The following is a 27,051-nucleotide window of genomic DNA, read 5'->3' on the forward strand; positions in this document are numbered from 1 at the left end:
GTTTACCCCATACATAGTCAGTGCCTGTGTAAGTGTACCCCAGTGAGAGTCAGTGCCTGTGGAAGTGGACCCCAGTGAGAGTCAGTGCCTGTGGAAGTTTACCCCATTCAGATTCAGTAACTGTAGAAGTTTACCCCATTCATATTCAGTGCCTGTAGACGATTACCCCATTCAGAGTCAGTGCCTGTGGAAGTGTACCCCATTCAGAGTCAGTGCCTGTGGAAGTTTACTCCATTCAGAGTCAGTGCCTGTGGAAATGTACCCCAGTGAGAGTCAGTGCCTGTTGAAGTGTACCCAAGTGAGAGTCAGTGCCTGTAGAAGTGTACCCAAGTGAGAGTCAGTGCCTGTGGATATTTACCCAAGTGAGACTCAGTGCCTGTGGAACTGTTCCACAGAGTGATTCAGTGAAAGTAGAAATTTGCCCCATTCAGTGTCAGTGCCTGTGGAAGTGTACTCCAGTGTGAGTCTGTGCCTGTGGAAGTTTACCCCATTCAGAGTCAGTGCCTGTGGAAGTGTTCCCCACTGAGAGTCATTGCCTGTGGAACTGTAACCAATTCAGTCAGTGCCTGTGGAACTTTACCCCATTCAGATTCAGTGCCTGTGGAAGTGTACCCCACTGAGAGTAAATGCCTGTGGAAGTTTACCCCATTCAGAATCAGTGCCTGTGGAAGTGTACTGTTGTGAGAGTCAGTGCCTGTGGAAGTTTACCCCATTCACATTCAGTGCCTGTGGAAGTGTACCCCAGTGAGAGAAAGTGCCTGTGGAAGTTTACGCCATTCAGATTCAGTGCCTGTGGAAGTGTACTCCTGTGAGAGTCAATGCCTGTGGAAGTTTACCACATTCAGAGTCAGTGCCTGTGGAAATGTACCCCAGTGAGATTCAGTGGCTGGGAAGCGGCTCACCATTAGGAGTCACTGCCTATGGAAGTGTACCCCACTCAGAATCAGGGCATGTGGAAATGTATCCCAGTGAGAGTCTTTGCCTGTGGAAATGTGCGCCAGTGAGAGTCAGTGCCTGTAGAAGGGTACCCAAGTGAGTGTCAATGCCTGTGGAAGTGTACCCCATTCAGAGTCAGTGGCTGTGGAATTGTCCCCCTGTGAGAGTCAGTGCCTGTGGGAGTGTACCCCAGTTAGAGTCATTGCCTCTGGAAGATTTCCCCATTCAGAGTCAGTACCTGTGGATGTTTACCCCATTCATCGTCAGTGCCTGTGGAGGTGTACCCCATTCAGATTTAGTGCCTGTGGAAGTGTACCCCAGTGAGAGTCAGTGCCTGTGGAAGTTTACCCCATTCAGATTCAGTACCTGTAGAAGTTTACCCCATACAGATTCAGAGCCTGTAGAAATTAACCCCATTCAGAGTCAGTGCCTGTGGAAGCTTACCCCATTCAGAGACAGTGCCTGTGGAAGTTCACCCCAGTGAGAGTCAGTGCCTTTGGAAGATTTCCCCATTCCGAGTCAGTGCCTGTGTAAGTGTACCCCAGTGAGAGTCAGTGCCTGTGGAAGTTTACCCCAGTGAGAGTCAGTGCCTGTGCAAGTTTACCCCATTCAGATTCAGTACCTCTAGTAGTTTACACCATTCAGATTCAGTGCCTGTCGAAGTGAACCCCAGTGAGAGTCAGTGCCTGTGGAAGTGTACCCCAGTGAGTGTCAGTGCCTGTGCAAGTTTACCCCATTCAGATTCAGTACCTCTAGTAGTTTACACCATTCAGATTCAGTGCCTATGGAAGTGTACCCCACTCAGAGTCAGTGCCTTTGGAAGTTTACCCCATTCAGAGTCAGTACCTGTGGAAGGGTACCCCAGTGAGAGTCAGTGCGTTTGGAAGTTTACCCCAAACATAGTCAGTGCCTGTGTAAGTGTACCCCAGTGAGAGTCAGTGCCTGTGGAAGTGTACCCCAGTGAGAGTCAGTGCCTGAAGAAGTTTACCCCATTCAGATTCAGTAACTGTAGAAGTTTACCCCATTCATATTCAGTGCTTGTAGACGATTACCCCATTCAGAGTCAGTGCCTGTGGAAGTGTACCCCATTCAGAGTCAGTGCCTGTGGAAGTTTACTCCATTCAGAGTCAGTGCCTGTGGAAATGTACCCCATTGAGAGTCAGTGCCTATAGAAGTGTACCCAAGTGAGAGGCAGTGCCTGTAGAAGTGTACCCAAGTGAGAGTCAGTGCCTGTGGATATTTACCCAAGTGAAAGTCAGTGCCTGTGGAACTGTTCCACAGAGAGAGTCAGTGCCAGTAGAAATTTGCCCCATTCAGTGTCAGTGCCTGTGGAAGTGTACTCCAGTGTGATTCTGTGCCTGTGGAAGTTTACCCCATTCAGATTCAGTGCCTGTGGAAGTGTACCCCAGTGAGAGTAAATGCCTGTGGAAGTTTACCCCATTCAGAATCAGTGCCTGTGGAAGTGTACTGCTGTGAGAGTCAGTGCCTGTGGAAGTTTACCCCATTCAGATTCAGTGCCTGTCGAAGTGAACCCCAGTTAGAGTCAGTGCCTGTGCAAGTTTACCCCATTCAGATTCAGTACCGCTAGTAGTTTACACCATTCAGATTCAATGCCTATGGAAGTGTACCCCACTCAGAGTCAGTGCCTTTGGAAGTTTACCCCATTCAGAGTCAGTACCTGTGGAAGGGTACCCCAGTGAGAGTCAGTGCCTTTGGAAGTTTACCCCATACATAGTCAGTGCCTGTGTAAGTCTACCCCAGTGAGAGTCAGTGCCTGTGGAAGTGTACCCCAGTGAGAGTCAGTGCCTATAGAAGTGTACCCAAGTGAGAGTCAGTGCCTGTAGAAGTGTACCCCAGTGAGAGTCAGTGCCTGTGGATATTTACCCAAGTGAGAGTCAGTGCCTGTGGAACTGTTCCACACAGAGAGTCAGTGCCAGTAGAAATTTTCCCCATTCAGTGTCAGTGCCTGTCGAAGTGTACACCAGTGTGATTCTGTGCCTGTGGAAGTTTACCCCATTCAGATTCAGTGCCTGTGGATGTGTACCCCAGTGAGAGTAAATGCCTGTGGAAGTTTACCCCATTCAGAATCAGTGCCTGTGGAAGTGTACTGCTGTGAGAGTCAGTGCCTGTGGAAGTTTACCCCATTCAGATTCAGTGCCTGTGGAAGTGTACCCCAGTGAGAGTCAGTGCCTGTGGAAGTTTACCCCATTCAGATTCAGTGCCTGTGGAAGTGTACTCCTGTGAGAGTCAATGCCTGTGGAAGTTTACCACATTCAGAGTCAGTGCCTGTGGAAATGTACACCTGTGAGAGTCAGTGCCTGTAGAAGTGTACCCCAGTGAGATTCAGTGGCTGGGAAGCGGCTCACCATTAGGAGTCACTGCCTATGGAAGTGTACCCCACTCAGAGTCAGTGCATGTGGAAATGTACCCCAGTGAGAGTCTTTGCCTGTGGAAATGTGCGCCAGTGAGAGTCAGTGCCTGTAGAAGTGTACCCAAGTGAGAGTCAGTGCCTGTGGAAATGCACCCCAGTGAGAGTCAGTGCCTGTGAAAATGTACCCCAGTGAGAGTCAGTGCCTGTGGGAGTGTACCCCAGTTAGAGTCATTGCCTCTGGAAGATTTCCCCATTCATCGTCAGTGCCTGTGGAGGTGTACCCCATTCAGATTTAGTGCCTGTGGAAGTGTACCCCAGTGAGAGTCAGTGCCTTTGGAAGTTTACCCCATTCAGATTCAGTACCTGTAGAAGTTTACCCCATACAGATTCAGAGCCTGTAGAAGTTAACCCCATTCAGAGTCAGTGCCTGTGGAAGCTTACCCCATTCAGAGACAGTGCCTGTGGAAGTTCACCCCAGTGAGAGTCAGTGCCTTTGGAAGATTTCCCCATTCCGAGTCAGTGCCTGTGTAAGTGTACCCCAGTGAGAGTCAGTGCCTGTGGAAGTTTACCCCAGTGAGAGTCAGTGCCTGTGGAAGTTTACCCCATTCAGATTCAGTACCTCTAGTAGTTTACACCATTCAGATTCAGTGCCTATGGAAGTGTACCCCACTCAGAGTCAGTGCCTTTGGAAGTTTACCCCATTCAGAGTCAGTACCTGTGGAAGGGTACCCCAGTGAGAGTCAGTGCGTTTGGAAGTTTACCCCAAACATAGTCAGTGCCTGTGTAAGTGTACCCCAGTGAGAGTCAGTGCCTGTGGAAGTGTACCCCAGTGAGAGTCAGTGCCTGAAGAAGTTTACCCCATTCACATTCAGTAACTGTAGAATTTTACCCCATTCATATTCAGTGCTTGTAGACGATTACCCCATTCAGAGTCAGTGCCTGTGGAAGTGTACCCCATTCAGAGTCAGTGCCTGTGGAAGTTTACTCCATTCAGAGTCAGTGCCTGTGGAAATGTACCCCATTGAGAGTCAGTGCCTATAGAAGTGTACCCAAGTGAGAGTCAGTGCCTGTAGAAGTGTACCCAAGTGAGAGTCAGTGCCTGTGGATATTTACCCAAGTGAGAGTCAGTGCCTGTGGAACTGTTCCACAGAGAGAGTCAGTGCCAGTAGAAATTTGCCCCATTCAGTGTCAGTGCCTGTGGAAGTGTACTCCAGTGTGATTCTGTGCCTGTGGAAGTTTACCCCATTCAGATTCAGTGCCTGTGGAAGTGTACCCCAGTGAGAGTAAATGCCTGTGGAAGTTTACCCCATTCAGAATCAGTGCCTGTGGAAGTGTACTGCTGTGAGAGTCAGTGCCTGTGGAAGTTTACCCCATTCAGATTCAGTGCCTGTCGAAGTGAACCCCAGTTAGAGTCAGTGCCTGTGCAAGTTTACCCCATTCAGATTCAGTACCGCTAGTAGTTTACACCATTCAGATTCAATGCCTATGGAAGTGTACCCCACTCAGAGTCAGTGCCTTTGGAAGTTTACCCCATTCAGAGTCAGTACCTGTGGAAGGGTACCCCAGTGAGAGTCAGTGCCTTTGGAAGTTTACCCCATACATAGTCAGTGCCTGTGTAAGTCTACCCCAGTGAGAGTCAGTGCCTGTGGAAGTGTACCCCAGTGAGAGTCAGTGCCTATAGAAGTGTACCCAAGTGAGAGTCAGTGCCTGTAGAAGTGTACCCCAGTGAGAGTCAGTGCCTGTGGATATTTACCCAAGTGAGAGTCAGTGCCTGTGGAACTGTTCCACACAGAGAGTCAGTGCCAGTAGAAATTTTCCCCATTCAGTGTCAGTGCCTGTCGAAGTGTACACCAGTGTGATTCTGTGCCTGTGGAAGTTTACCCCATTCAGATTCAGTGCCTGTGGATGTGTACCCCAGTGAGAGTAAATGCCTGTGGAAGTTTACCCCATTCAGAATCAGTGCCTGTGGAAGTGTACTGCTGTGAGAGTCAGTGCCTGTGGAAGTTTACCCCATTCAGATTCAGTGCCTGTGGAAGTGTACCCCAGTGAGAGTCAGTGCCTGTGGAAGTTTACCCCATTCAGATTCAGTGCCTGTGGAAGTGTACTCCTGTGAGAGTCAATGCCTGTGGAAGTTTACCACATTCAGAGTCAGTGCCTGTGGAAATGTACACCTGTGAGAGTCAGTGCCTGTAGAAGTGTACCCCAGTGAGATTCAGTGGCTGGGAAGCGGCTCACCATTAGGAGTCACTGCCTATGGAAGTGTACCCCACTCAGAGTCAGTGCATGTGGAAATGTACCCCAGTGAGAGTCTTTGCCTGTGGAAATGTGCGCCAGTGAGAGTCAGTGCCTGTAGAAGTGTACCCAAGTGAGAGTCAGTGCCTGTGGAAATGCACCCCAGTGAGAGTCAGTGCCTGTGAAAATGTACCCCAGTGAGAGTCAGTGCCTCTGGAAGTGTACCCCAGTGAAAGTCAGTGCCTGTGGAAGTTTACCCCATTCAGAGTCAGTGCCTCTGGAAGTGTACCCCAGTGAGAGTCAGTGCCTGTGGAAGTGCACCCAAGTGAGGGTCAATGCCTGTGGAAGTGTACCCCAGTGAGAGTCAGTGCCTGAAGAGGTTTACCCCATTCAGATTCAGTAACTGTAGAAGTTTACCCCATTCATATTCAGTGCCTGTAGACGATTACCCCATTCAGAGTCAGTGCCTGTGGAAGTGTACCCCATTCAGAGTCAGTGCCTGTGGAAGTTTACTCCATTCAGAGTCAGTGTATGTGGAAATGTACCCCAGTGAGAGTCAGTGCCTGTAGAAGTGTACCCAAGTGAGAGTCAGTGCCTGTGGAAATGCAACCCAGTGAGAGTCAGTGCCTGTGAAAATGTACCCCAGTGAGAGTCAGTGCCTCTGGAAGTGTACCCCAGTGAAAGTCAGTGCCTGTGGAAGTTTACCCCATTCAGAGTCAGTGCCTGTGGAAGTTTACTCCATTCAGAGTCAGTGTATGTGGAAATGTACCCCAGTGAGAGTCAGTGCCTGTAGAAGTGTACCCAAGTGAGAGTCAGTGCCTGTAGAAGTGTACCCAAGTGAGAGTCAGTGCCTGCGGAAATTTACCCAAGTGAGAGTCAGTGCCTGTGGAACTGTTCTACAGAGAGAGTCAGTGCCAGTAGAAATTTGCCCCATTCAGTGTCAGTGCCTGTGGAAGTGTACTCCAGTGTGAGTCTGTGCCTGTGGAAGTTGACCCCATTCAGAGTCAGTGCCTGTGGAAGTGTTCCCCACTGAGAGTCATTGCCTGTGGAACTGTAACCAATTCAGACTCAGTGCCTGTGGAACTTTACCCCATTCAGATTCAGTGCCTGTGGAAGTGTACCCCAGTGAGAGTAAATGCCTGTGGAAGTTTACCCCATTCAGAATCAGTGCCTGTGGAAGTGTACTGCTGTGAAAGTCAGTGCCTGTGGAAGTTTACCCCATTCAGATTCAGTGCCTGTGGAAGTGTACCCCAGTGAGAGTCAGTGCCTGTGGAAGTTTACGCCATTCAGATTCAGTGCCTGTGGAAGTGTACTCCTGTGAGAGTCAATGCCTGTGGAAGTTTACCACATTCAGAGTCAGTGCCTGTGGAAATGTACCCCTGTGAGAGTCAGTGCCTGTCGAAGTGTACGCCAGTGAGATTCAGTGGCTGGGAAGCGGCTCACCATTAGGAGTCACTGCCTATGGAAGTGTACCCCACTCAGAGTCAGTGCATGTGGAAATGTACCCCAGTGAGAGTCTTTGCCTGTGGAAATGTGCGCCAGTGAGAATCAGTGCCTCTGGAAGTGTACCCCAGTGAAAGTCATTGCCTGTGGAAGTTTAGCCCATTCAGAGTCAGTGCCTCTGGAAGTGTACCCCAGTGAGAGTCAGTGCCAGTGGAAGTGCACTCAAGTGAGGGTCAATGCCTGTGAAAATGTACCCCAGTGAGAGTCAGTGCCTCTGGAAGTGTACCCCAGTGAAAGTCATTGCCTGTGGAAGTTTAGCCCATTCAGAGTCAGTGCCTCTGGAAGTGTACCCCAGTCAGAGTCAGTGCCAGTGGAAGTGCACCCAAGTGAGGGTCAATGCCTGTGGAAGTGTACCCCATTCAGAGTCAGTGGCTGTGGAATTGTCCCCCTGTGAGAGTCAGTGCCTGTGGGAGTGTACCCCAGTTAGAGTCATTGCCTCTGGAAGATTTCCCCATTCAGAGTCAGTACCTGTGGATGTTTACCCCATTCATAGTCAGTGCCTGTGGAAGTTTACCCCATTCAGATTCAGTGCCAGTAGAAGTGTCCCCCAGTGAGAGTCAGTGCCTGTGGAAGTTTACCCCATTCAGAGTCAGTGCCTGTGTAAGTGTACCCCAGTGAGATTCAGAGCCTGTGGAAGTTTACCGCATTCAGAGTCAGTGCCTGTGGAAGTTTTCGCCATTCAGAGTCAGTGCCTGTGTAAGTGTACCCCAGTGAGAGTCAGTGCCTGTGGAAGTTTAACCCATTCAGAGTCAGTGCCTGTGTAAGGGTACCCCAGTGAGAGTCAGTGCCTGTGGAAGTTTAACCCATTCAGAGTCAGTGCCTGTGGAAATGTACCCCAGTGAAAGTCAGTGCCTGTGGAAGTTTACCCCATTCAGATTCAGTACCTGTAGAAGTTTACCACATTCATATTCAGTCCCTGTCGAAGTGTACCCCAGTTAGAGTCAGTGCCTGTGGAAGTTTACCCCATTCAGAGTCAGTGCATGTGTAAATGTACCCCAGTGAGAGTCAGTGCCTGTGGAAGTGTACCCCAGTGAGAGTCAGTGCCTGTGGAAGTTTACCCCATTCAGATTCAGTACGTCTAGAAGTTTACACCATTCAGATTCAGTGCCTATAGAAGTGTACCCCACTCAGAGTCAGTGCATGTGGAAATGTACACCAGTGAGAGTCAGTGCCTGTGGAAATGTACGCCAGTGAGAGTCAGTGACTGCAGAAGTGTACCCAAGTGAGAGTCAGTGCCTGTAGAAGTGTACCCAAGTGAGAGTCAGTGCCTGTGGAAATGTACCCCAGTGAGAGTCAGTGCCTGTGAAAATGTACCCCAGTGAGAGTCAGTGCCTGTAGAAGTGTGCGCCATTGAGAGTCAGTGCCTCTGGAAGTGTACCCCAGTGAAAGTCATTGCCTGTGGAAGTTTAGCCCATTCAGAGTCAGTGCCTCTGGAAGTGTACCCCAGTGAGAGTCAGTGCCAGTGGAAGTGCACCCAAGTGAGGGTCAATGCCTGTGAAAATGTACCCCAGTGAGAGTCAGTGCCTCTGTAAGTGTACCCCAGTGAAAGTCATTGCCTGTGGAAGTTTAGCCCATTCAGAGTCAGTGCCTCTGGAAGTGTACCCCAGTGAGAGTCAGTGCCAGTGGAAGTGCACCCAAGTGAGGGTCAATGCCTGTGAAAGTGTACCCCATTCAGAGTCAGTGGCTGTGGAATTGTCCCCCTGTGAGAGTCAGTGCCTGTGGGAGTGTACCCCAGTTAGAGTCATTGCCTCTGGAAGATTTCCCCATTCAGAGTCAGTACCTGTGGATGTTTACCCCATTCATAGTCAGTGCCTGTGGAAGTTTACCCCATTCAGATTCAGTGCCAGTGGAAGTATACCCCAGTGAGAGTCACTGCCTGTGGAAGTTTACCCCATTCAGAGTCAGTGCCTGTGTAAGTGTACCCCAGTGAGATTCAGAGACTGTGGAAGTTTACCGCATTCAGATTCAGAGCCTGTAGAAGTTAACCCCATTCAGAGGCAGTGCCTGTGGAAGTTTACCCCATTCAGAGTCAGTGCCTGTGTAAGTGTGCCCCAGTGAGAGTCAGTGCCTGTGGAAGTTTAACCCATTCAGAGTCAGTGCCTGTGTAAGTGTACCCCAGTGAGAGTCAGTGCCTGTGGAAGTTTAACCCATTCAGAGTCAGTGCCTGTGGAAATGTACCCCAGTGAAAGTCAGTGCCTGTGGAAGTGTACCCCATTCAGATTCAGTACCTGTAGAAGTTTACCACATTCATATTCAGTGCCTGTCGAAGTGTACCCCAGTTAGAGTCAGTGCCTGTGGAAGTTTACCCCATTCAGAGTCAGTGCATGTGTAAATGTACCCCAGTGAGAGTCAGTGCCTGTGGAAGTGTACCCCAGTGAGAGTCAGTGCCTGTGGAAGTTTACCCCATTCAGATTCAGTACGTCTAGAAGTTTACACCATTCAGATTCAGTGCCTATAGAAGTGTACCCCACTCAGAGTCAGTGCATGTGGAAATGTACACCAGTGAGAGTCAGTGCCTGTGGAAATGTACGCCAGTGAGAGTCAGTGACTGCAGAAGTGTACCCAAGTGAGAGTCAGTGCCTGTAGAAGTGTACCCAAGTGAGAGTCAGTGCCTGTGGAAATGTACCCCAGTGAGAGTCTGTGCCTGTGAAAATGTACCCCAGTGAGAGTCAGTGCCTGTAGAAGTGTACCCAAGTGAGAGTCAGTGCCTGTGGAAATGTACCCCAGTGAGAGTCAGTGCCTGTGGAAATGAACCCCAGTGAGAGTCAGTGCCTGTAGAAGTGTACCAAGTGAGAGTCAGTGCCTGTAGAAGTGTACCCAAGTGAGAATCAGTGCCTGAAGAAGTGTACCCAAGTGAGAATCAGTGCCTGTCGAAGTTTACCCCATTCAGATTCAGTGCCTGTGGAAGTGTACCCCAGTGAGAGTCAGTGCCTGTGGAAGTTTACCCCATTCAGAGTCAGTGCCTGTGGAAGTGTGCCCCAGTGAGAGTCAGTGCCTGTGGAAGTTTACCCCATTCAGAGTCAGTGCCTGTGGAACAAAAACAAGAAATGCTGGAATCACTCAGCAGGTATGGCAGCATCTTTGGAAAGTGAAGCAGAGTATACGTTTCGGGTTAGTGACCCTTCTTCGGAACTGACAAATATTAGAAAAGTCACAGATTATTAACAAGTGAGGTGGGGGTGGGGCAAGAGATAACAAAGGAGCAGGTGCAGATTGGACCAGGCCTCATAGCTGACCAAAAGTTCACAGAGAAAAGGCAAACAATATGTTAATGGTGTGTTGAAAGACAAAGCAATATTGTTTGCCTTTTCTCCGTGACCTTTTGGTCTGCTATGTGGCCTGGTCCAATCTGCACCTTCTCCTTTGTTATCTCTTGCCCCACCCCCACCTCACTTGTTAATAATCTGTGACTTTTCTAATATTTGTCAGTTCCGAAGAAGGGTCACTGACCCAAAACGTTAACTCTGCTTCTCTTTCCACAGATGCTGCCAGACCTGCTGAGTGATTCCAGCATTTCTTGTTTTTGTTTCAGATTTCCAGCATCCGCAGTATTTTGCTTTCATTTCAGTGCCTGTGGAAGTTTACCCCATTCAGAGTCAGTGCCTGTGGAAGTGTCCCCCAGTGGGAGTCAGTGCCTGTGGAAGTGTACCCCAGTGAGAGTCATTGCCTCTGGAGGTTTACCCCATTCAGAGTCAGTACCTGTGGCTGTTTACGCCATTCAGATTCAGTGCCTGTGGAAGTGTACCCCAGTGAGAGTCAGTGCCTGTGGAAGTTTACCCCATTCAGACTCAGTGCCTGTGGATGTTTACGCCATTCAGATTCAGTGCCTGTGGAAGTGTACCCCAGTGAGAGTCAGTGCCTGTGGAAGTTTACCCCATTCAGACTCAGGGCCTGTGGATGTTTACGCCATTCAGATTCAGTGCCTGTTGAAGTGTACCCCAGTGAGAGTCAGTGCCTGTGGAAGTTTACCCCATTCAGATTCAGTGCCTGTGGAAGTTTACCCCAGTGATAGTCAGTGCCTGTGGAAGTTTACCCCATTCAGGGTCAGTGCCTGTGGAAGTGTGCCACAGTGAGAGTCAGTGCCTGTGGAATTTTCCTCCATTCAGAGTCAGTGCCTGTGGAAGTGCACCCAAGTGAGGGTCAGTGCCTGTGGAACAAAAACAAGAAATGCTGGAATCACTCAGCAGGTCTGGCAGCATCTGTGGAAAGACAAGCAGAGTTTACGTTACGGGTCAGTGACCCTTCTTCGGAACTGACAAATATTAGAAAAGTCACAGATTATAAGCAAGTGAGGTGGGGGTGGGGCAAGAGATAACAAAGGAGCAGGTGCAGATTGGACCAGGCCTCATAGCTGACCAAAAGTTCACGGAGAAAAGGCAAACAATATGTTAATGGTGTGTTGAAAGACAAAGCAATATTGTTTGTCTTTTCTCCGTGACCTTTTGGTCTGCTATGAGGCCTGGTCCAATCTGCACCTTCTCCTTTGTTATCTCTTGCCCCACCCCCACCTCACTTGTTTATAACTGTGACTTTTCTAATATTTGTCAGTTCCGAAGAAGGGTCACTGACCCGAAATGTTAACTCTGCTCCTCTTTCCACAGATGCTGCCAGACCTGCTCAGTGATTCCAGCATTTCTTGTTTTTGTTTCAGATTTCCAGCATCCGCAGTATTTTGCTTTTATTTCTGTGCCTGTGGAAGTTTACCCCATTCAGAGTCAGTGCCTGTGGAAGTGTCCCCCAGTGGGAGTCAGTGCCTGTGGAAGTGTACCCCAGTGAGAGTCATTGCCTCTGGAAGTTTACCCCATTCAGAGTCAGTACTTGTGGATGTTTACGCCATTCAGATTCAGTGCCTGTGGAAGTGTACCCCAGTGAGAGTCAGTGCCTGTGGAAGTTTGCCCCATTCAGAGTCAGTGCCTGTGGAAGTGCCCCCCAGTGAGAGTCAGGGCCTGTGGAAATTTACCCCTTTCAGAATCAGTGCCTGTGGAAGTGTCCCCCAGTGTGAGTCATTGCCTGTGGAAGTTTACCCCATGCAGATTCAGTACCTGTAGAAGTTTACCCCATTCAGATTCAGTGTCTGCGGAAGATTACCCCTTTCAGAGTCACTGCCTGTGGAAGTTTACCCCATTCAGTGTCAGTACCTGCAGAAGTGTACCCAAGTGAGAGTCAGTGCCTGTGGAAGTTTACCCCAGTGAGAGTCAGTGCCTGTGGAAGTTTAACCCATTCAGAGTAAGTGCCTGTGGAAGTTTACCCCAGTGAGAGTCAGTGCCTGTGGAAGTTTAACCCATTCAGAGTCAGTGCCTGTGGAAGTTTAACCCATTCAGAGTCAGTGCCTGTGGAAGTGTACCCCAGTGAGAGTCATTGCCTGTGGATGTGCACTCCAGTGAGAGACAGTGCCTGTAGAAGTTTACCCCATTCAGAGTCAGTGCCTGTGGAAGTTTGCCCCATTCAGATTCAGTACCTGCAGAGGTTTACACCATTCAGATTCAGTGCCTGTAGAAGTTTACCCCATTCAGATTCAGTACCTGTAAAAGATTACACCATTCAGATTCAGTACCTGTAGAAGTTTACCCCATTCAGATTCAGTGCCTCTGGAAGTTTACCCCATTCAGAGTCAGTGCCTGTGGAAGTGTATCCCAGTGAGAGTCAGTGCCTTTGGAAGTTTACCCCATTCAGAGTCAGTGCCTGTGTAAGTGTACCCCAGTGAGAGTCAGTGCCTGTGGAAGTGTACCCCAGTGAGAGTCAGTGCCTGTGGATGTTTAACCCATTCAGAGACAGTGCCTGTGGAAGTGTACCCCATTCAGATTCAGTGCCTGTGGAAGTTTACCCCATTCAGAGTCAGTGCCTGTGGAAGTGTCCCCCAGTGAGCGACAGTCCCTCTGGAAGTGTACACCAGTGAGAGTCATTGCCTCAGGAAGTGTACCCCAGTGAGAGTCAGCGCCTGTGGAAGTTTACCCCATTCAGATTCAGTACCTGTAGAAGTTTACCACATTCAGATTCAGTGCCTGTCGATGGTTACCCCATTCAGAGTCAGTGCCTGTGAAGTGTACCCCAGTGAGAGTCAGTGCCTGTGGAAATGTACCCCAGTGAGAGTCTGTGCCTTTGGAATTTTTCCCCATTCGGAGTCAGTGCCTGTGGAAGTGTACCCCAGTGAGAGTCAGTGCCTGTGGAAGTTTACCCCATTCAGATTCTGTACTTGTAGAAGTTTACCCCATTCAGAGTCAGTGCCTGTAGAAGTTTACCCCATTCAGAGTCAGTGCCTGTGGAAGTGTACCCCAGTGAGTGTCAGTGCCTTTGGAAGTTTACCGCAGTGAGAGTCAGTGCCTGTCGAAGTGTACCCAAGTGAGAGTCAGTGCCTGTGGCAGTTTACCCCATTCAGAGTCAGTGCCTGTGGAAGTGTACCCCAGTGACACTCAATGCCTGTGGAAGTTTATCCCATTCAGAGTCAGTGCCTGTGGAAGTTTACCCCAGTGAGAGTCAGTGCCTGTGGATGTTTACCCCATTCAGCTTCAGTACCTGTAGATGTTAACCCCATCCAGATTCAGTGCCTGTAGAAGTGTGCCCCAGTGAGAGTCAGTGCCAGTGGAAATGTACCCCTGTGAGACTCAGTGCCTGTAGAAGTGTGCCCCAGTGAGTGTCAGTGCCAGTGGAAATGTACCCCTGTGAGACTCAGTGCCTGTGGAAGTGTACCCCAGTGACAGTCATTGCCTGTGGAAGTGTACCCCAGTGAGATTCAGTGGCTGGGGAGCGTCTCTCCATTAGGAGTCATTGCCTATAGAAGTGTATCCCATTCAGAGTGAGTGCATGTGGAAAGGTACACCAGTGAGAGTCAGTGCCTGCAGAAGTGTACCCAAGTGAGAGTCAGTGCCTGTAGAAGTGTACCCAAGTGAGAGTCTGTGCCAATGGAAATGTACCCCAGTGAGAGTCAGTGCCTGTGGAAATGTACCCCAGTGAGAGTCAGTGCCTGAAGAAGTTTACCCAAGTGAGAGTCAGTGCATGTGGAAGTTTACCCCATTCAGATTCAGTGCCTGTGGAAGTGTACCCCATTCAGAGTCAGTGTCTGTGGAAGTGTACCCCAGTGACAGTCAGTGCCTGTGGAGGTTTACCCCATTCAGAGTCAGTGCCTGTGGAAGTGCACCCAAGTGAGGGTCAGTGCCTGTGGATGTTGACCCCATTCTAAGTCAGTGCCTGTGGAAGCGTACCCCAGTGAGTGTCAGTGCCTGTGGAAGTGTACCCCAGTGAGAGTGTGTGCCTTTGGAAGCTTTCCCCATTCGGAGTCACTGCCTGTGTAAGTGTACCCCAGTGAGAGTCAGTGCCTGTGCAAGTTTACCCCATTCAGATTCAGTACCTGTAGAAATTTACCACATTCAGATTCAGTGCCTGTCGAAGTTTACCCCATTCAGAGTCAGTGCCTGTGGAGGTTTACCCCATTCAGAGTCAGTGCCTGTGGAAGTGTCCCCCAGTGTGAGTCAGTGCCTGTGGATGTTTACCCCATTCAGCTTCAGTACCTGTAGATGTTAACCCCATTCAGAGTCAGTGCCTGTGGAAGTGTACCCCAGTGACACTCAATTCCTGTGGAAGTTTATCCCATTCAGAGTCAGTGCCTGTGGAAGTGTCCCCCAGTGTGAGTCAGTGCCTGTGGATGTTTACCCCATTCAGCTTCAGTACCTGTAGATGTTAACCCCATTCAGATTCAGTGCCTGTAGAAGTGTACCCCATTCAGAGTCAGTGCCAGTGGAGGTTTACCCCATTCAGAGTCAGTGCCTGTGGAAGTGTACCCCAGTGAGAGTCACTGCCGTTGGAAGTTTCCCCCAGTGAGAGTCAGTGCCTGTCAAAGTGTACACAAGTGAGAGTCAGTGCCTGTGGAAGTTTACCCTATTCAGAGTCAGTGCCTGTGGAAGTGTACCCCAGTGACAGTCAGTGCCTGTGGAAGATTATCCCATTCAGAGTCAGTGCCTGTGGAAGTTTACCCCAGTGAGAGTCACTGCCGTTGGAAGTTTCCCCCAGTGAGAGTCAGTGCCTGTCAAAGTGTACCCAAGTGATAGTCAGTGCCTGTGGAAGTTTACCCTATTCAGAGTCAGTGCCTGTGGAAGTGTACCCCAGTGACAGTCAGTGCCTGCAGAAGTTAACCCCATTCAGAGTCAGTGCCTGTGGAAGTTTATCCCATTCAGAGTCAGTGCCTGTGGAAGTGTACCCCAGTGAGAGTCAGTGCCTTTGGACGTTTTCCCCATTCCGAGACAGTGCCTGTGTAAGTGTACCCCAGTGAGAGTCAGTGCCTGTGGAAGTTTAACCCATTCAGAGTCAGTGCCTGTGGAAATGTACCCCACTGAGAGTCAGTGCCTGTGGAAGTTTACCCCATTCAGATTCAGTACCTGTAGAAGTTTACCACATTCATATTCAGTGCCTGTCGAGGTGTACCCCAGTTAGAGTCAGTGCCTGTGGAAGTTTACTCCATTCAGAGTCAGTGCATGTGTAAATGTACCCCAGTGAGAGTCAGTGCCTGTGGAAGTGTACCCCACTGAGAGTCAGTGCCTGTGGAAGTTTACCCCATTCAGATTCAGTACCTGTAGAAGTTTACCACATTCATATTCAGTGCCTGTCGAGGTGTACCCCAGTGAGAGTCAGTGCCTGTGGAAGTGTACCCCAGTGAGAGTCAGTGCCTGTGGAAGTTTACCCCATTCAGATTCAGTACCTCTGGAAGTTTACACCATTCAGATTCAGTGCCTATAGAAGTGTACCCCACTCAGAGTCAGTGCATGTGGAAATGTACACCAGTGAGAGTCAGTGCCTGTGGAAATGTACCCCAGTGAGAGTCAGTGACTGCAGAAGTGCACCCAAGTGAGAGTCAGTGCCTGTAGAAGTGTACCCAAGTGAGAGTCAGTGCCTGTGGAAATGTACCCCAGTGAGAGTCAGTGCCTGTGGAAATGTACCCCAGTGAAAGTCAGTGCCTGTAGAAGTGAACCCAAGTGAAAGTCAGTGCCTGTAGAAGTGTACCCATGTGAGAGTCAGTGCCTGTGGAAATGTACCCCAGTGAGAGTCAGTGCCTGTAGAAGTGTACCCAAGTGAGAGTCAGTGCCTGTGGAAATGTACCCCAGTGAGAGTCAGTGCCTGTGGAAATGAACCCCAGTGAGAGTCAGTGCCTGTAGAAGTGTACCCAAGTGAGAGTCAGTGCCTGTGGAAGTGTACCCAAGTGAGAATCAGTGTCTGTCGAAGTTTACCCCATTCAGATTCAGTGCCTGTGTAAGTGTACTCCAGTGAGAATCAGTGCCTGTGGAAGTTTACCCCATTCAGATTCAGTGCCTGTGGAAGTGTACCCCAGTGAGAGTCAGTGCCTGTGGAAGTTTACCCCATTCAGAGTCAGTGCCTGTGGAAGTGTGCCCCAGTGAGAGTCAGTGCCTGTGGAAGTTTACCCCATTCAGAGTCAGTGCCTGTGGAAGTGCACCCAAGTGAGGGTCAGTGCCTGTGGAAGTGTGCCCCAGTGAGAGTCAGTGCCTGTAGAAGTGTACCCAAGTGAGAGTCAGTGCCTGTGGAAATGCACCCCAGTTAGAGTCAGTGCCTGTGAAAATGTAACCCAGTGAGAGTCAGTGCCTTTGGAAGTGTACCCCAGTGAAAGTCTGTGCCAGTGGAAGTTTACCCCATTCAGAGTCACTGCCTGTGGAAGTTTACCCCATTCAGATTCAGTACCTGTAGAAGTTTACCCCATTCAGATTCAGTGCCTGTGGAAATGTACCCCATTCAGATTCAGAGCCAGTAGAAGTTAACCCCATTCAGAGTCAGTGCCTGTGGAAGTTTACCCCATTCAGAGTCAGTGCCTGTGGAAGCGTACCCCAGTGAGAGTCAGTGCCTGTGGAAGTGTACCCCAGTGAGAGTCAGTGCCTGTGGAAGTTTAACCCATTCAGAGACAGTGCCTGTGTAAGTGTACCCCATTCAGATTCAGTGCCTGTGGAAGTTTACCCCATTCAGAGTCAGTGCCTGTGGAAGTGTCCCCCAGTGAGCGACAGTGCCTGTGGAAGTGTACCCCAGAGAGAGTCATTGCCTCAGGAAGTGTACCCCAGTGAGAGTCAGCGCCTGTGGAAGTTTACCCCATTCAGATTCAGTACCTGTAGAAGTTTACCACATTCAGATTCAGTGCCTGTCGATGTTTACCCCATTCACAGTCAGTGCCTGTGGAAGTGTACCCCAGTGAGAGTCTGTGCCTTTGGAAGTTTTCCCCATTCAGATTCTGTACTTGTAGAAGTTTACCACATTCAGATTCAGTGCCTGTCGAAGTTTACCCCATTCAGACTCAGTGCCTGTAGAAGTTTACCCCATTCAGAGTCAGTGCCTGTGGAAGTGTACCCCAGTGAGAGTCAGTGCCTTTGGAAGTTTACCGCAGTGAGAGTCAGTGCCTGTGGAAGTTTACCCCATTCAGAGTCAGTGCCTGTGGAAGTGTACCCCAGTGACACTCAATGCCTGTGGAAGTTTATCCCATTCAGAGTCAGTGCCTGTGGAAGTGTACCCAAGTGAGAGTCTGTGCCAATGCAAATGTACACCAGTGAGAGTCAGTGCCTGTGGAAATGTACCCCAGTGAGAGTCAGTGCCTGAAGAAGTTTACCCAAGTGAGAGTCAGTGCATTTGGAAGTTTACCCCATTCAGATTCAGTGCCTGTGGAAGTGTACCCCATTCAGAGTCAGTGTCTGTGGAAGTGTACCCCAGTGACAGTCAGTGCCTGTGGAGGTTTACCCCATTCAGAGTCAGTGCCTGTGGAAGTGCACCCAAGTGAGGGTCAGTGCCTGTGGATGTTGACCCCATTCTAAGTCAGTGCCTGTGGAAGTGAACCCCAGTGAGAGTTAGTGCCTGTGGAAGTGTACCCCAGTGAGAGTCTGCGCCTTTGGAAGCTTTCCCCATTCAGTTTCAGTACCTGTGGATGTGTACCCCAGTGAGAGTCAGTGCCTGTGGAAGTTTACCCCAGTGAGAGTCAGTGCCTGTGGAAGTTTAACCCATTCAGAGTCAGTGCCTGTGGAAGTTTACCCCAGTGAGAGTCAGTGCCTGTGGAAGTTTACACCATTCAGATTCAGTACCTGCAGAAGTTTACCCCATTCAGATTCAGTGCCTGTGGAAATGTACCCCATTCATATTCAGTGCCTGTGGAAATGTACCCCATTCAGATTCAGAGCCAGTAGAAGTTAACCCCATTCAGAGTCAGTGCCTGTGGAAGTTTCCCCCATTCAGACTCAGTGCCTGTTGAAGTGTACCCCAGTGAGAGTCAGTGCCTTTGGAAGTTTACCCCACTCAGAGTCAGTGCCTGTGTAAGTGTACCCCAGTGAGAGTCAGTGCCTGTGGAAGTGTACCCCAGTGAGAGTCAGTGCCTGTGGAAGTTTACCCCATTCAGATTAGATACCTGCGAAGATTACCCCATTCAAATTCAGTGCGTGTGGAAGTGTACCCCATTCAGAGTCAGTGCCTGTGGAAGTTTACCCCATTCAGAGTCAGTGCCTGTGGAAGTGCACCCCAGTGAGAGTCATTGCCTGTGGAAGTTTACCCCATTTAGAGTCAGTGCCTGTGGAAGTTTACCCCAGTGAGAGTCATTGCCTGTGGAAGTTTACCCCATTCAGCTTCAGTCCCTGTCGAAGTTTACACCATTCAGATTCAGTGCCTGCAGAAGTGTACCCAGTGAGAGTCAGTGCCTTTGGAAGTTTACCCCATACAGAGTCAGTGCCTGTGGAAGTTTACCCCATTCAGATTCAGAAACTGTAGACGTTTTCCCCATTCATATTCAGTGCCTGGAGAAGTTTACCCCATTCAGAGTCAGTGCCTGTGGAAGTGTACCCCAGTGACAGTCATTGCCTGTGGAAGTGTACCCCAGTGAGATTCAGTGGCTGGGGAGCGTCTCTCCATTAGGAGTCACTGCCTATAGAAGTGTACCCCACTCAGAGTCAGTGCATGTGGAAATGTACCCCAGTGAGAGTCAGTGCCTGTGGAAATGTACCCGAGTGAGAGTCAGGGCCTGCAGAAGTGTACCCAAGTGAGAGTCAGTGCCTGTAGAAGTGTACCCAATTGAGAGTCAGTGCCAGTAGAAGTGTACCCCAGTGAGGGTCAGTGCCTGTGGAAATGTACCCCAGTGAGAGTCAGTGCCTGTAGAAGTGTACCCAAGTGAGAGACAGTCCCTGTAGAAGTGTACCCAATTGAGAATCTGTGCCTGTGGAAATGTACACCAGTGAGAGTCAGTCACTGTGGAAATGTACCCCAGTGAGAGTCAATGCCTGCAGAAGTATACCCCATTCAGAGTCAGTGCCTGTGGAAGTTTACCCCATTCAGAGTCAGTGCCTGTGCAATTGCACCCCAGTGAGTGTCAGTGCCTGTGGAAGTTTATCCCATTCAGAGTCAGTGCCTGTGGAAGTGTCCCCCAGTGTGCGTCAGTGCCTGTGGAAGTTTACCCCATTCAGATTCAGTGCCTGCAGAAGTTTACACCATTCAGAGTCACTGCCTGTGGAAGTTTACCCCATTCAGAGTCAGTACCAGTGGAAGTGTACCCCAGTGAGCGTCCATGCCTGTATAAGTGTACCCAAGTGAGAGTCCGTGCCTGTCGAAGTGTACCCCAGTTCGAGTCAGTGCCTAGGGAACGGTACCCAAGTGACAGTTAGAGCCTGTGGGACTGCACCCCAGTGCGAGTCAGTGTGGGTTGAATTGTAACCCAGAGAGAGTCAGTGCCGATAGAGGTGTACCCCAGTAAGAGACTGTACCTGTGGAAGTATACCCCAGTGAGAGACAGTGCCTGTGGAAGTGTACCCCACTGCGAGTCATTGCCTGTGGAACTGTAACCAATTCAGAGTCAGTGCCTGTGGAAGTGTACCCCAGTGAGAGTCAATGCCTGTGGATGTTTACCCCATTCAGGGTCAGTGCATGTGGAAGTGTACACCAAAGAGAGTCTTTGCCTGTGGAAGTTGAACCCATTCAGTGTCATTGCCTTTGGAAGTGCATCCCAGTGAGGGTCAGTGCCTGTGGAAGTTTACCCCATTCAGAGTCAGTGCCTGTGGAAGTGTACCCCAGTGAGAGTCAGTGCCTGTGGAAGTTTACCCCATTCAGATTCAGTGCCTGTGGAAGTGTACCCCGTGAGAGTCAGTGCCTGTGGAAGTTTACCCCATTCAGAGTCAGTGCCTGTGGAAGTGTGCTCCAGTGTGAGTCATTGCCTCTGGAAGTTTACGCCATTCAGAGTCAGTGCCTGTGGAAGTTTACCCCATTCAGATTCAGTGCCTGTGGATGTGTACCCCAGTGAGAGCCAGTGCCTGTGGACGTTTACCCCAGTGTGAGTCATTGCCTCTAGAAGTTTACGCCATTCAGAATCAGTGCCTGTTGAAGTTTACCCCATTCAGATTCAGTGCCTGTGGCAGTGTACCTGATTCAGACTCAGTGCCTGTGGAAGTTTACCCCATTCAGAGTCAGTGCCTGTGGAAGTGTACCCCAGTGAGAGTCAGTGCCTGTGGAAGTTTACCCCATTCAGATTCAGTGCCTGTGGAAGTGTACCCCAGTGAGAGTCAGTGCCTGTGGAAGTTTACCCCATTCAGAGTCAGTGCCTGTGGAAGTGTGCCCCAGTGAGAGTCAGTGCCTGTGGAAGTTTACCCCATTCAGAGTCAGTGCCTGTGGAAGTGCACCCAAGTGAGGGTCAGTGCCTGTGGAACAAAAACAAGAAATGCTGGAATCACTCAGCAGGTCTGGCAGCATCTTTGGAAAGAGAAGCAGAGTTTACGTTTCGGGTCAGTGACCCTTCTTCGGAACTGACAAATATTAGAAAAGTCACAGATTATAAACAAGTGAGGTGGGGGTGGGGCAAGAGATAACAAAGGAGCAGGTGCAGATTGGACCAGGCCTCACAGCTGACCAAAAGTTCACGGAGAAAAGGCAAACAATATGTTAATGGTGTGTTGAAAGACAAAGCAATATTGTTTGCCTTTTCTCCGTGAACTTTTGGTCTGCTATGTGGCCTGGTCCAATCTGCACCTTCTCCTTTGTTATCTCTTGCCCCACCCCCACCTCACTTGTTTATAATCTGTGACTTTTCTAATATTTGTCAGTTCCGAAGAAGGGTCACTGACCCGAAACGTTAACTTTGCTTCTCTTTCCACAGATGCTGCCAGACCTGCTGAGTGATTCCAGCATTTCTTGTTTTTGTTTCAGATTTCCAGCATCCGCAGTATTTTGCTTTTATTTCAGTGCCTGTGGAAGTTTACCCCATTCAGAGTCAGTGCCTGTGGAAGTGTCCCCCAGTGGGAGTCAGTGCCTGTGGAAGTGTACCCCAGTGAGAGTCATTGCCTCTGGAAGTTTATCCCATTCAGAGTCTGTACCTGTGGATGTTTACGCCATTCAGATTCAGTGCCTGTGGAAGTGTACCCCAGTGAGAGTCAGTGCCTGTGGAAGTTTGCCCCATTCAGAGTCAGTGCCTGTGGAAGTGCACCCCAGTGAGAGTCAGGGCCTGTGGAATTTTACCCCGTTCAGAGTCAGTGACTGTGGAAGTGTCCCCCAGTGTGAGTCAGTGCCTGTGTAAGTTTACCCCATGCAGATTCAGTACCTATTGAAGTTTACCCCATTCAGATTCAGTGTCTGTAGAAGATTACCCCTTTCAGAGTCACTGCCTGTGGACGTTTACCCCATTCAGTGTCAGTACCTGTGGATGTGTACCCCAGTGAGAGTCAGTGCCTGTGGAAGTTTACCCCAGTGAGAGTCAGTGCCTGTGGAAGTTTAACCCATTCAGAGTAAGTTCCTGTGGAAGTTTACCCCAGTGAGAGTCAGTGCCTGTGCAAGTTTACACCATTCAGATTCTGTACCTGTAGAAGTTTACCCCATTCAGATTCAGAGCCAGTAGAAGTTAACCCCATTCAGAGTCAGTGGCTGTGGAAGTTTCCCCCATTCAGAGTCAGTGCCGGTGGAAGTGTACCCCAGTGAGAGTCAGTGCCTTTGGAAGTTTACCCCACTCAGAGTCAGTGCCTGTGTAAGTGTACCCCAGTGAGAGTCAGTGCCTGTGGAAGTTTACCCCATTCAGAGTCAGTGCCTGTGGAAGTGTGCCCCAGTGTGAGTCATTGCCTCTGGAAGTTTACACCATTCAGAGTCAGTGGCTGTGGATGTTTCCCCCATTCAGAGTCAGTGCCGGTGGAAGTGTACCCCAGTGAGAGTCAGTGCCTTTGGAAGTTTACCCCACTCAGAGTCAGTGCCTGTGTAAGTGTACCCCAGTGAGAGTCAGTGCCTGTGGAAGTTTACCCCATTCAGAGTCAGTGCCTGTGTAAGTGTACCCCAGTGAGAGTCAGTGCCTGTGGAAGTTTCCCCCATTCAGATTAGGTACCTGTAGAAGATTACCCCATTCAGATTCAGTGCATGTGGAAGTGTACCCCATTCAGAGTCAGTGCCTGTGGAAGTTTACCCCATTCAGAGTCAGTGCCTGTGGAAGTGCACCCCAGTGAGAGTCATTGCCTGTGGAAGTTTACCCCATTTAGAGTCAGTGCCTGTGGAAGTTTACCCCAGTGAGAGTCATTGCCTGTGGAAGTTTACCCCATTCAGCTTCAGGCCCTATCGAAGTTTACACCATTCAGATTCAGTGACTGTAGAAGTGTGCCCAGTGAGAGTCAGTGCCAATGGAAATGAACCCCTGTGAGAGTCAGTGCCTGGAGAAGTGTACCCAGTGAGAGTCAGTGCCAATGGAAATGTACCCCTGTGAGAGTCAGAGGCTGCAGAAGTATACCCAAGTGAGAGTCAATGCCTGCAGAAGTGTACCCAAGTGAGAGTCAGTGCCTGTGGAAATGTACCCCAGTGAGAGTCAGTGCCTGCAGAAGTGTACCCAAGTGAGAGTCAGTGCCTGTGGAAGTTTACCCCATTCAGATTCAGTGCCTGTGGATGTGTCCCCCAGTGAGAGTCAGTGCATGTGGAAGTTTACCCCATTCAGATTCAGTACCTGTAGAAGTTTACCCCATTCAGATGCAGTGCCTGTAGAAGTTTACCCCATTCAGAGTCAGTGCCTGTGGAAGTTACCCCATTCAGAGTCCGTACCTGTGGAAGTTTACCCCATTCAGATGCAGTGCCTGTGGAGGTTTACCCCATACAGAGTCAGTACCTGTGGAAGTGTACCGCAGTGAGAGTCAGTGCCTTTGGAAGTTTACCCCATACAGAGTCAGTGCCTGTGGAAGTGTACCCCAGTGAGAGTCAGTGCCTGTGGAAGTTTACCCCATTCAGATTCAGAAACTGTAGACGTTTTCCCCATTCATATTCAGTGCCTGGAGAAGTTTACCCCATTCAGAGTCAGTGCCTGTGGAAGTGTACCCCAGTGACAGTCATTGCCTGTGGAAGTGTACCCCAGTGAGATTCAGTGGCTGGGGAGCGGCTCTCCATTAGGAGTCACTGCCGATCGAAGTGTACCCCACTCAGAGTCAGTGCATGTGGAAATGTACCCCAGTGAGAGTCAGTGCCTGTGGAAATGTACCCGAGTGAGAGTCAGGGCCTGCAGAAGTGTACCCGAGTGAGAGTCAGGGCCTGCAGAAGTGTACCCGAGTGAGAGTCAGGGCCTGCAGAAGTGTACCCAAGTGAGCATCAGTGCATGTGGTAATGTACCCCAGTGAGAGTCAGTGCCTGTGGAAATGTACCCCAGTGAGAGTCAGTGCCTGTAGAAGTGTACCCAAGTGAGAGATAGTCCCTGTAGAAGTGTACCCAATTGAGAATCTGTGCCTGTGGAAATGTACACCAGTGAGAGTCAGTCACTGTGGAAATGTACCCCAGTGAGAGTCAATGCCTGCTGAAGTATACCCCATTCAGAGTCAGTGCCTGTGGAGGTTTACCCCATTCAGAGTCAGTGCCTGTGCAATTGCACCCCAGTGAGAGTCAGTGCCTGTGGAAGTTTATCCCATTCAGAGTCAGTGCCTGTGGAAGTGTCCCCCAGTGTGAGTCAGTGCCTGTGGAAGTTTACCCCATTCAGATTCAGTGCCTGCAGACGTTTACCCAATTCAGAGTCAGTACCAGTGGAAGTTTACCCCATTCAGAGTCAGTGCCTGTGGAAGTGTACCCCATTCAGAGTCAGTGCCTGTGGAAGTTTACCCCATTCAGAGTCAGTGCCTGTGGAAGTTTACCCCATTTAGAGTCAGTGCCTGTGGAAGTTTACCCCAGTGAGAGTCATTGCCTGTGGAAGTTTACCCCATTCAGCTTCAGTCCCTGTCGAAGTTTACACCATTCAGATTCAGTGCCTGTAGAAGTTTACCCAGTGAGAGTCAGTGCCAATGGAAATGTACCCCAGTGAGAGTCAGTGCCTGTAGAAGTGTACCCAGTGAGAGTCAGTGCCAATGGAAATGTACCCCTGTGAGAGTCAGAGGCTGCAGAAGTATACCCAAGTGAGAGTCAATGCCTGCAGAAGTGTTCCCAAGTGAGTGTCAGTGCCTGTGGAAATGTACCCCATTGAGAGTCAGTGCCTGTAGAAGTGTACCCAAGTGAGAGTCAGTGCCTGTGGAAGTTTACCCCATTCAGATTCAGTGCCTGTGGAAGTGTCCCCCAGTGAGAGTCAGTGCCTGTGGAAGTTTACCCCATTCAGATTCAGTACCTGTAGAAGTTTACCCCATTCAGATGCAGTGCCTGTAGAAGTTTACCCCATACAGAGTCAGTGCCTGTGGAAGTTTACCCCATTCAGATTCAGAAACTGTAGACGTTTTCCCCATTCATATTCAGTGCCTGGAGAAGTTTACCCCATTCAGAGTCAGTGCCTGTGGAAGTGTACCCCAGTGACAGTCATTGCCTCTGGAAGTTTACCCCATTCAGAGTCAGTACCTGTGGATGTTTACGCCATTCAGATTCAGTGCCTGTGGAAGTGTCCCCCAGTGAGAATCAGTGCCTGTGGAAGTTTGCCCCATTCAGAGTCAGTGCCTGTGGAAGTGCCCCCCAGTGAGAGTCAGGGCCTGTGGAAATTGACCCCTTTCAGAATCAGTGCCTGTGGAAGTGTCCCCCAGTGTGAGTCAGTGCCTGTGGATGTTTACCCCATGCAGATTCAGTACCTGTAGAAGTTTTCCCCATTCAGATTCAGTGTCTGCGGAAGATTACCCGTTTCAGAGTCACTGCCTGTGGAAGTTTACCCCATTCAGTGTCAGTACCTTTGGAAGTGTACCCAAGTGAGAGTCAGTGCCAGTGGAAGTTTACCCCAGAGAGAGTCAGTGCCTATGGAAGTTTAACCCATTCAGAGTCAGTGCAAGTGGAAGTTTACCCCAGTGAGAGTCAGTGCCTGTGGAAGTTTAACCCATTCAGAGTCAGTGCCTGTGGAAGTGTACCCCAGTGAGAGTCATTGCCTGTGGATGTGCACTCCAGTGAGAGACAGTGCCTGTGGAAGTTTACCCCATTCAGAGTCAGTGCCTGTGGAAGTTTACCCCATTCAGTTTCAGTACCTGCAGAGGTTTACACCATTCAGATTCAGTGCCTGTAGAAGTTTACCCCATTCAGATTCAGTACCTGTAGAAGTTTACCCCATTCAGATTCAGTGCCTGTGGAAATGTACCACATTCAGATTCAGAGCCAGTAGAAGTTAACCCCATTCAGAGTCAGTGCCTGTGGAAGTTTACCCCATTCAGAGTCAGTGCCTGTGGAAGTGTACCCCAGTGAGAGTCAGTGCCTGTGGAAGTGTACCCCAGTGAGAGTCAGTGCCTGTGGATGTTTAACCCATTCAAAGACAGTGCCTGTGGAAGGGTACCCATTCAGATTCAGTTCCTGTGGAAGTTTACCCCATTCAGAGTCAGTGCCTGTGGAAGTGTCTCCCAGTGAGCGACAGTGCCTGTGGAAGTGTACCCCAGTGAGAGTCATTGCCTCAGGAAGTGTACCCCAGTGAGAGTCTGCGCCTGTGGAAGTTTACCCCATTCAGATTCAGTACCTGTAGAAGTTTACAACATTCAGATTCAGTGCCTGTCGATGTTTACTCCATTCAGAGTCAGTACCTGTGGAAGTGTACCCCAGTGAGAGTCTGTGCCTTTGGAAGTTTTCCCCATTCGGAGTCAGTGCCTGTGGAAGTGTACCCCAGTGAGAGTCAGTGCCTGTGGAAGTTTACCCCATTCAGACTCTGCACTTGTAGAAGTTTACCACATTCAGATTCAGTGCCTGTCGAAGTTTACCCCATTCAGAGTCAGTGCCTGTAGAAGTTTACCCCATTCAGAGTCAGTGCCTGTGGAAGTGTACCCCAATGAGAGTTAGTGCCTTTGGAAGTTTACCGCAGTGAGAGTCAGTGCCTGTCGAAGTGTACCCAAGTGAGAGTCAGTGCCTGTGGAAGTTTACCCCATTCAGAGTCAGTACCTGTGGATGTTTACGCCATTCAGATTCAGTGCCTGTGGAAGTGTACCACAGTGAGAGTCAGTGCCTGTGGAAGTTTACGCCATTCAGATTCAGTGCCTGTGGAAGTGTACCCCAGTGAGAGTCAGTGCCTTTGGAAGTTTCCCCCAGTGAGAGTCAGTGCCTGTCGAAGTGTTCCCAAGTGAGAGTCAGTGCTTGTGGAAGTTTACCCTATTCAGAGTCAGTGCCTGTGGAAGTGTACCCCAGTGACAGTCAGTGCCTGTGGAAGTTTATCCCATTCAGAGTCAGTGCCTGTGGAAGTTTACCCCAGTGAGAGTCAGTGCCTGTGGATGTTTACCCCATTCAGCTTCAGTACCTGTAGATGTTAACCCCATTCAGATTCAGTGCCTGTAGAAGTATAACCCAGTGAGAGTCAGTGCCAGTGGAAATGTACCCCTGTGAGAGTCAGTGCCTGTAGAAGTGTACCCTGGTGAGATTCAGTGGCTGGGGAGCGGCTCTCCATTAGGAGTCACTGCCTATAGAAGTGTATCCCATTCAGAGTCAGTGCATGTGGAAAGGTACACCAGTGAGAGTCAGTGCCTGCAGAAGTGTACCCAAGTGAGAGTCAGTGTCTGTAGAAGTGTACCCAAGTGAGAGTCAGTGCCAATGGAAATGTACCCCAGTGAGAGTCAGTGCCTGTGGAAATGTACCCCAGTGAGAGTCAGTGCCTGAAGAAGATTACCCAAGTGAGAGTCAGTGCA

This window comes from Heterodontus francisci, chromosome 23 (assembly GCF_036365525.1).
Source record: "Heterodontus francisci isolate sHetFra1 chromosome 23, sHetFra1.hap1, whole genome shotgun sequence".
NCBI classification, from domain to species: Eukaryota; Metazoa; Chordata; class Chondrichthyes; order Heterodontiformes; family Heterodontidae; genus Heterodontus; species Heterodontus francisci.